The sequence below is a fragment of the Tenrec ecaudatus genome, chromosome X (genome assembly GCF_050624435.1).
Source record: "Tenrec ecaudatus isolate mTenEca1 chromosome X, mTenEca1.hap1, whole genome shotgun sequence".
In the NCBI taxonomy this organism is placed as follows: Eukaryota; Metazoa; Chordata; class Mammalia; order Afrosoricida; family Tenrecidae; genus Tenrec; species Tenrec ecaudatus.
In genome coordinates, this window is record NC_134548.1 from 122,168,706 (window position 1) to 122,175,226 (window position 6,521).

The window sequence follows — 6,521 nt, forward strand, 5'->3', positions numbered from 1 at the left end:
AATAATCAAAACAAATGAAAATACAATTACTAAAAATTGAGACATCAGTGGGGTAATGCATTTAAATGTGTATTTAAATAAAAAACATAAATAAAAGGACAAGTCATTTAACATTAGTAAACCAGCACAGTAAGTGGAAAATAGGTTCAACAAAAATAATAAGGTATCAACAATGATACCTTAAGAGTACTATTCCCTGAGCTCAATCAGCAACCAAGCTAAAATGTAAAGAGTTAAAATCCTTCAAAACGAGGCTGGCCCCACCACCAAAAATTAAGTGGATTCCTGCCCCTCCCCCGAAAAGAATTTGTTTCAAAGGACAACATTGATTCTGCAGCTCTGGGAGATGGACATATCTGATCAGAGCACATGGGAGCAGATGAAGGGGCAGGAGGAGAGAGTGGAACACAGCCTGGCCCATGAGGCCGTGAGGATGATGTTCCTGAGTAGAGCAGCCAGTCCACAGAGAGAACAACATGTCTGGCTCCACTATGAGAAATGATGCCAATCAGTGACTAAGGGCGATACAGGGGACTGCACCGGAGACACAGTGTGGGAATTGCACCTGACCTGATCCCACCACACCGAGGCAAAGCACTTGGGGAGTGCAGCGGAACAGGAAGGGAATGGAGTAGCAAGGTCCCCAGGGAATGCTGAAAGTGGACTTTGGGGCCAGGGCGTGGTGCCCCAACAGACTGGACTGGAAAACGCTCCTAAGGGCCAGCAAATGATCCCTGAACTAACTACAAGCTTTTCTTTTGTGAAGTGTTTTGTTCTGTTCTTTGTCAGTGGTTTGTTTTTGTTGTTTTGTTGTCTGGTTTAGTATTAAGGTGGTGGAAGGACCTTGGGCCTCTATTCAAGCACTCCCTCAATGCATGAATACTTTCTTTTATTAAATTTGCACTCTAAGATGCTCACTCTCCTGACAACAACTGCTGAAGCCAAAGCGGGTGAACAAGTAAATGTGAAGAAAGCTGATGGTGCCCGGCTATCAAAAGAGATAGTGACTGGGGTCTTAAAGGCTTGAAGATAAACAAGCGGCCATCTAGCTCAGAAGCAACAAAGCCCACATGGAAGAACACACCAACCTGTGTGATCGCGTGGTCTCAAAGGGATCAGTTATCAGGCATCAAAGAACAAAAAATCATATCATTGGCTGCACACCTCCATGATAGGATCGCCGAAGACAAATGGGTGCATAAGCAAATGTGGCGAAGAAAGCTGATGGCGCCCGGCTATCAAAAGAGATAGTGTCTTGGGTCTTAAAGGCTTGAAGGTGAACAAGCGGCTATCTAGCTCAGAAGCAATAAAGCCCACATGGAAGAAGCACACCACCTGGTGTGATCACGAGGTGCCAAAGGGACCAGGTATAAGGCATCATGCAAAAAAAAAAGAATATATGTGTGTGTGTTTGTGTATATATGTACACACACACACACGCACACACACATATATATACCATATTGAATGATGGGGGAAGTGCTGAGTGAAGACCCAAAGCCCATTTGTCGACCACTGGAGATCCCCTCACAGAGGGCTTTAGGAGAGGAGACGGGTCAGTCAGGGTGCAATGTAGTACCGATGAAGAACACAGCTTTCCCCCAGATCCTGGATGCTTCCTCCACCCAACTACCATGATCCAAATTCTACCTTGCAGGACTGGATAGGGCAGAGATTGTACACTGGTGCATATGGGAGCTGGAGGCACAGGGAATCCAGGGTGGACGATACCTTCAGGACCAGGGGTGTGAGGGGCGAGGCTGGGAGAGTGGAGGGTGAGTAGGTTGGAAAGGGGGAACTGATTGCAAGGATCCACATGTGACCTCCTCCCTGGGAGATGGACGGCAGAGAAGGGGGGTAAGGGAGACTCCGGATAGGGCAAGATATGACAAAATAACAATCTGTGGATTATCAAGGGCTCATGAGGGAGGGGGGAGTAGGGAGGGAGGGGGAAAAAAAAGAGGACCTGATGCAAAGGGCTTAAGTGGAGAGCAAATGCTTTGAGAGTGATTAGGGCAAAGAATGTACGGATGTGCTTTATACAATTGATGTATGTATATGTATGGACTGTGATAACAATTGTATGAGCCCCTAATAAAATGTTTTTAAAAAATCCTTCAAAACTGGATTCCTCATCATCATCCGTATCCCAATGCAGAGCTTCAGCTGGTGTGAGGTCATCATAGACGCTGTCCTCACAGAGATCGCCGTCATCACATCACTGCTGTCATTTTCATACAAAGCACAGTCTTCACTGCCATCCACAGCATTACTAATACTACATTTTTGGAAGGCACGTCGCACCATGTCTTCTGGAATGTCGTCCCATGCATCTCGAACCCACTTTGCAATTAACTCTATGTCAGACTTCGTGAGATTTCCTCCTTTTGTTCATCGGGCTTGACCAGATGACATCCATTCATGCCACTGACCCGTGTATAAGCCAACCCCCAGTTTTTCAGAACGTTTTTTGTGCTGAAAAACTTGGCTTATACATGAGTATATATGGTAAGTTATGGAGGGTGGTCACCTGACCCTGTCCGTCCAATGAGCAAGCTTCCTCAAGCAGAACACAACTCTAGCCCCTCCCATGAATACTGAACATTGTTTTGGGCCCTGAGGAAGGAACTGGTATACAAATGTGTGTCTTTTCCTGGTCACACACTCCCTCGGTCACCCACTCCCTCATTTGGGTTACAGAACCCAAGGCTATGTGGTTTTGAAGGGTTGAATATCAAGCTTCCAATGGTTCTCAAGCAAGGCAGGTCGGAGCGAACCCAGCTCAGGTTCTCCTGGGGGACCCCAAGGGAAGCTTCTGAGGGTCAAAGGTTGCCGAGTTGATTTTTTCCCATAATGTGAACTGATCGTGTGAACCCTTTAGCCAATGTACTTTGGGAAGGGCATTAAGCATCCTGGTGGTTGGTAGGTGCCGTTTAGTTGGTTCCAACCTATTGTGACCCTATCTAGGCACCACAGTCAGCCTCACACTCATTTTGGCCTGGGCGAGCGCAATGGTACAGCCTCTTGGCAACGCATCTCAGTGAGGGTCGTCCTCTTCCGCTCTGTCCTGCTGCTTACTACTGCTCCAAACTCACTGCCATCAAGCCAATTCTGACTCACGGGACAGGGTAGAACTGCCCTTTGGGATTCCATGGCTGTAACTCTTTATGGGAGCAAAAAGCTCCATCTTTTTTCTGAGGAGTGGCTGGTGGTTTTGAACTACTGACCTTGCGGAATGACCAACACGTAACCACTATGTCACAAGGGTTCTTCTTACTCACTTCTTAGAAGTACTTCAAAACTAGCCCATGCTGCCATCTTCCTCAGGGTATGTGACGGGAAATGTTCCCAGAAGCCCTGCAATCGGGTTGCCAAGGCCAGCCGTCTCCTTCTGTAGAGACATTGGTTCCTTCAATCAGTTATTCATTCAACAAATACTAAAAAAAGACTGTTAAGTTTAGTTGCTCTGAGAGACAAGGTCTCTGATTGTATGGAGCGTGCATTCTGGTGGAGGGAAGCTGACCGGAGAGAAACGAGCAAGAGCAACAAGAGATGGAAAGGCAGCTAGGACTGGGAGCAAGAAAGAGCCCTGTCCAGTGCCTCAATTGTTTTACATTGAAAATCTGTCATATGTCTGACACAATACTGGGCATTGAAGATATTAGATGAATACAACAGACAAGATGTTTGTCCTAGCTTCTAGTATATATATCAGGAGACAAACTGTGGACAAACAAACATCGAACGAAGAAGATGGAAAAACCCTCAAGTGAGAGCGGTTGTTTCCTTAGACATCATCTCTCCTTTCTCCTTATGTGGCAGATGGAATAGGTAAGTTCCAGAGATGGGAAGGCACCTGTTCAAAATTATACAGCAAGCTTGTAGCAGAGCCTGGGCCGGAAAGCAAATATTGTGTTTCTCTGGACAATATAGACCAGGCTTCCCTGTAGCAAGGGTCAGCACATTGTTTTCCTGGTTAGACAATGATGCGCACCGTGCTTTCGGAATCAGTTCATAGGCACCATTGTCTGCAAAGGAACAGAATGTCTCCCTCTTCTTTGCTGCGCCACCTCAACAAGCCGGGGGGCCTCTTGGCTACCTAAGAGCTCAGCACTGTGACCAAACCCAGGCCTCCCTTCTGTCTCAAGTGCTGCTGAACCTTCGGGACTAAGGGGCAGGTCCCAAGTAGGACCCCTCCCCCCCCCCATGCCTGCTCTCAGCCTTCCTGCTCGGGGCCAAAGTTCAGGGCCGCAGCAGAACGACCAGGAAACCCATTCACGCAGCCTTATTATTCCTGGCTCTCCAGGAGCCTCTCTACCTTGGTGACTGTTCCATGCTCCCATGAGCACAGTAGAGTGGGCTCAAATGTGTACACTCTCATTTGAAGGGTGCATCGTTCACACTCCCCAGCGTCTCTGGCAACACCATCCCCTTCAGGTGGTTCTCAGTGCTGTTTGAACTAGCACATGATTGGCCCACGGGACTCCAAGTTGCCACAAGAACCCCACTTCAGGCCTTGATAGTGTGCTCTTTGCTGCGTCCTGCTCCCTGGAAAGGGGAAAGGGAGTGCTTAAGATTTCATCAGAAGTAACTCTTCAAGGAAGAGCCTTGTTGGCACAGTGTGTGCATTACTGTCGAGCTGCTAACTACCAAGTCAGCAGTTGAAAGCCTCGGGCCGCTTCATGGGAGAAAAATGAGGCTTTTTCCTTCTATAGAGAGTTACTGTCTCAGAAACCCAGAGGGCAGTTCTAGCATGTCCTCTGGGGTCACTATGAGTCCGAAACGACTTCATAGCAGCAGTGAGGTTTTCTTATGGTTGCTTGTGGCCCGCATTCCTCACTCCCTTCAGTCCCTGGGAGCCACCATCCATGCGTCTATCTGTGGGTGTCTGTATCCTAGTCATTTCATTTCATACAGTCTGTGATCCTTGGTGTCCGGCTGCTCTCACGTAGCTTAATTCTTGCCCCTCAGAGGGGGTTCTCTTCTTAGTCTAGTGCACACACTCACCCAGACCGGTCTCATCAAGGCTCATCTTTTCAACCTGTCTGTTCCCACATCTAGGCTTCCAGCCCAGACCTCTACCTGGAATCCCTGTCCCATGTATCCATCTGATGGCTGCCACTGACACCTCATACTTCACACGCCCAGCGCGCTTTCACACCAATTCTACTCCTTCCACGGTGTCTCCCATCTTACCAATTGGGTCTCCTCATAAACCAAATCACTCAAGCTCAGATACTATATAGGCCAAGTTCAACCCCTCTTTCTCTGTCACCCTCCCTCCACCTCAAAGTCATGCACTGGTTCTGTTGGCTTTACCTTCATTTCTGGATGCTTCTACTACCACCTTCCTGGTCCAAGCACCATTATGTCTCACCTGGATGAAGACAATGGCTTCCTAGCCGTGTCCAGTCTCACCCCCTTCCTTCTACTTTCCATGCTGCAGCTGGAGGGTCTTCTGTGACACCAACTGGACCTCATCACTGCTCTGCTTAAAACAGTTCACTCATTTCTCCCCTTATGTAGGCTAAAATGGAAGCCCCACACTCACAGCCATCCCAGTCAATACAGACTCATAGCAGCCATATAGGATAGGGTAGAACTGCCCCTGTGAATTTCCAAGACAAACTTTGCATGGGAGTAGAAAGCCCCATCTTTCTCCTGTGGAGTGGCTGGTGGTCTACAACTGCTGACCTTGTAGTTAGTAGCCCAATGCATAACCACTACACTACCAGGGCTCCTAGTCCCATTGCATCCAGGGAAGGCTATCTTCTGGGACCTGTCTGCTCAATCCAGACTTCTTACATAAAAGTCATCCTGCTGTCCCATGACCCAGACACTTATCTCCCAGGCTACTTCCCTTGTCTGAAACTGGGCATCTATGTTGCTCCCTCTGCCTGAAACCATCTCCCCAGTACAATTGGCTAGCCTACCAAACACATACTTATCTTTCACTGTCTTCTGTGATACTCCCAAACAGATTGGACCTTCCCCTCCACCGTGTTCTCTTGACGCCAACAAAACCCACTGCCATTGACTCAATTCTGATGCACAGAAGCTCAAGGACCAAGCATACTTCCTGTCATAGAGTTGGCTCTGACCAAAGTGACCATCTCTAGGGTGTCCAAGGCTGTACAGCTTTATGGGAGCAGCAGACCACCAACCTTGCCATGAGGAGTATAGCGCTTGCCCAATAGCACTGGCAGAGCTCCTTCATGGACTTGAGACCAAACCCAAACCACAGCATTGGAGTCCAGACTCATAGCCACCTGTTAAGCCAGGGGAGAACTAACTGCCCTTAAGGGTTTCCAAGACTTTACATCTTTCTAGGACAGTGGTTCTCAACCTTCCTCATGCCACGACCCTTTAATACAGTTCCTCATGTTGTGGTGCCCCCCCACCACACACACCATAAAATTATTTTCCTTGCTACTTCATCACTGTCATTTTGCTACTGTGATGAATTGGGCGACCCCCGTGAAAGGGTCTTTCGACCTCAGAATGGGTCAAGACACGCAGGT